This window comes from Microtus oregoni, unplaced genomic scaffold, assembly GCF_018167655.1.
Source record: "Microtus oregoni isolate MIOR12 unplaced genomic scaffold, Mior012 000034F_ref0000314, whole genome shotgun sequence".
Taxonomy (NCBI): domain Eukaryota; kingdom Metazoa; phylum Chordata; class Mammalia; order Rodentia; family Cricetidae; genus Microtus; species Microtus oregoni.
This window is the reverse complement of record NW_024543093.1, coordinates 3975071-3979022: the sequence shown is the minus strand read 5'-3', so window position 1 is coordinate 3979022 and position 3952 is coordinate 3975071.

The window sequence follows — 3952 nt, the reverse complement described above, 5'->3', positions numbered from 1 at the left end:
CTAAAAGTCTGGGGTCTAGGAAATGATGTTTTTTCTGCCAATGTGTCTGTGGCCATCCCATACCAAGCAAGGCATCCATGATTTCCCTAGGTTTACACTCTTCCCCATCAAACCAGGGTTCATCAGTGCTAACTAACTCATTAAAGTGGGGCACACACTGGCCAATCTAGATGTAATAGCTCGGAATTACCCACCATATCACTCCTAGGAAGGATAAATCATGCTCCATTTACAGGCATGGGTTTCCTCAGATGGACAAGCACGTGTCTTGTCAAAGGGGAAACAGCTCGGAGATGTCAGAGGTGACTCCTGCGCTTTATATCTGTTTAGTCTCAAACCTTTTCACTGGCTGTGGTCTCAGAGCAGAGGGGTTCTCAGGGAGTATAACAGTTACCCCAGAGTTATATCTGTTACTCTACACCTCGATCCCTTCTGCCACGAGGATGGTCTGGGGAAGGCCACACCCAGTACAACACAATCTGAACTATTCACGCGGCATTCTGTTGCAGAGTGCTTCAGTGTCCTCCCAAAGATCCATTGATGATGTACGGGAGGACATGGCTGACCCAGAGATCAGTTTTTCTAACTCCAGCGTGTCTACAATTGGAAGACATCACCCATGTGACCTCAGCGCCTAGCTGGTGGCTGGCCTGTAGTCTGACAACCCTAGAAGGATGCAGTCCCTAAATGGCTGCTCACGAATGTGTCATTTGTGCCGGATGACGTAAGCTGTGCACTTTTCTCCCAGTCCCAAGGCTCCAAGATGCACAGCGTAAGAAGACAGCCAGGAAGCACTTGCAAGGCTACACGTTGGCTGATCCAAGTCTGCTGTTCTCTCCCTGCCTGTGATTAAGCAGGAATGGGCCTTTTGCCTAATGAATACCAGTTTGAATTGTGTTGTATCAGATCTCTGCATATGTGACTGCTCAGGTCTCTGGTACATCCTCTGTGCCTATATAAAAATTAGCTTCAACCTCTATGGCACTTAAACTCAGCAAGCTCCTCTCTCTCTCTCTCTCTCTCTCTCTCTCTCACACACACACACACACACACACACACACACACACGTGTCTGAAGATTTGGCTAGCAGAAAGATTTTATTTTAATGATATGCTATGATGTGTGTGTGTGTGTGTGTGTGTGTGTGTGTGTGTGTGTGTGATTATGATCTACATGATTTAACTCCATTGGGACAGGGCCTGAGATAGGGAGGACGGAGAATTGAGGAATCGGTGACAGCAGGCTCAGGCTCTGAATCCCTGGTGTCATATAAGCTGTGACTTGGCAAGTCACTTTACTTTTATAAGAACCAAAGGTTTCTTAAGGGATGACTGAGTTAAGGTGTGTCACGGGCATAGGGCTGGGTCAGGATGGAATGGGAATCCTTACTGCTATCAGTGAAGGGAACGCAGAGTTGTTTTCACTGGGGAGTGGTACTCAAAACTGAGACTCTTTTAGGAGCTCTTGAGGAGAAGGGAGAGGGGTCACAATGGGAGTGTCTGCCTGCTGTAACCAGAAAAATCCTCATGGACCAACTTTTCATGTCGAGTTCTAATATAGACTCAGGTAGAGGCACATTAAGAGGTGGGGTCTTTAGGGAAGTGATTAAGTTCTACCCTCTTGAATGGAGCCCGACGTAAGGAGACAGCAAAGGTCTGCTCCTGAAGTAGTGAGCACGTTCCCCAAATACTGAACCTATTGATACCTCAGATTTGGTCTTCCCAATGTTAGGGACAGATAGAAACTATTCTCATTCATAAATTCAGTCTAAAGTACTTTGCTAAGCTCGATGAACAGACTAAGGCGTGTTTGAGAAGCACCGATTAAGCCCAACTTCGTAACATTTTTTTTTTTGTAAAGTAGCCAGGGTTCAGAGAGAGTCAGACCTAGGAAAGACCAGAGTCATTTGGTGAGAAGAAGATGCAGGGTGAACTGGAGGTTCAAATATGGATGTGCCTGCAAGCGGACAGCCCTCCACGACATCGGCTCTTCCTGTCACCAACACAATTCTCTTCAGAGTCCGAGGTCCTCTGTATCACGGGCTTCTATTCCAGCCCATCCTTGCGTGTGTCAAGCTCTGTGGCCAACCTTCAGTCTGTGCCAAGCGTTCATCTGTAATAATTATGAACAATAGTTATAAATGCCTTAAGGCGTCCTTATGCATCATCTGTGGCTTTCAAATGTTTCCATGGATGCAAGTCTGGTCATTCATTGCTCGTGTCTCAACAGAGACAAGAAGGGCTGGGACAGCCAGCTTCGTAGGCTGAAGCCCGAACTGAGCCCATCCACAGCCCTGGTCGGGCCTTCTTAATTTTAGTCTGGACAAATGAATCCCCAGCTATGTATTATGTCACTGCAGGGAATCCAACCCTGAGCAACATCCACCTTGAGATGCAGGAGGGTGCTACTCTGTGAATACACAGTCTTCAAAGATATGTAGCAAATTGCACAAATAAGTGTAGTAAGGCTCATGGGAATAAATGCATCAAGACAGCCATGCAGAAAATGAAAAGACAATGTGTACATTTGATTTCAGGGATCTCAGTTCCTGAAGTTGTTTCACACCAACCCGTTGCTAGAGACATAGCTACCACGATGTGGGAATATTGCCAAGCCTCTTCCCTCACCTCTCCCACCCTCACCTCTCCCACCCTCACCTCTCCCACCCTCACCTCTCCCACCCTCACCTCTCCCACCCTCACCTCGAGACAGTGTGCTCTGTGGCTTTCTCTACACTCAGGACTAAAACAAAGGGGAAGTGAGGTTTATGCCTTTCCCTGAACTCGATTGCAATCCAACCAGATTTGGGCAAGAGCCTTTGAGCACATACATATTCCATCTCTAAAGAGAAATGTCTTTGCACCTAGACAGCTATTCGAAGGTACAGTCAGCATTGCACTGACCTGCTCAGGCTGTTGTAGCAACCATCATACTCTGGAAGTTGGAATGGCACCCTTCTTCTATTCTGAAGCCTGTGAAGCACAGGGTCAGAGTGCAGCTTGGTGGTTGATGGCTACCCCAGTCTGACTTTCTGACAGTTTTCTTGCTACTTCCTCAAATGGAAGAGGCAAAAAGGATACTATCCTTACCCAGGAAGACATCGCCTTCACTAGTCAATGTCCAAGGCCACATCTGTGCATCCCATCACTGTGGGGATGAAGGTCTCAGCATCCGTGAGGCAGGCACAAGCAAGTATCTACGTGGAATGAAGAGGGAGCATGGTTTGCAATGCAGACACCCTATGTGTGCCCTGCAAGACATTTTCCTGTTGAGTCTCAGTTTTTCTGTCATGAAATAGGTAACTGAGACAAGGTACTCAATCTGGGGTAAGCACCCTGATGTGCGAGCTGTAGCAAATGTTTCTGCATGGACAAATCCCTCTTTGGTACTGCTGCTTTTAGGCACAGAAATCAACATCCTAAGATGGATTCAAGGGAGTGAGCAAAGCAGGCTTCATCTGGAGGTAAACACACAGCAGCTCTGGAGGACTGACCTGACTTCGCATCCCAAGGTGCAGGGCTATGTCCCTCAGTGTATGAGTTCCTTGCCCCTATAGCTCCTAAAAGAAGTAGAGAGAGGTCTCTCCAAGAAAGAAACACTAGGCTAAGTGTTTCTCATCTTACCCCTATGGACCACTGGGCCAGGTGAGGCTTGACAGAACCTTTAAGGAAGCACCTTAGCTTCTGTTTGTCTTGTACCTGGCATTCCCACTTGCATGTGGACAGGTCAAAAATGAAGAATTGTAACTCTCCTTTACTGAATTAAGTCAGAGTATTTCCTAGTACTATGCTTTAAACTGCCAAATGATACCCTCAAATGTGACCTTATTGGGAAACAGGGACTCCATAAAAAGAAGTTGCACTTGATTATGGCTTCTCCTAATCTAGTGAGATTAGTAGCTTTAGAAGTAAAGGGGATGAGAGAGAGAGAGAGAACTGTGGGCCCCTGGGGG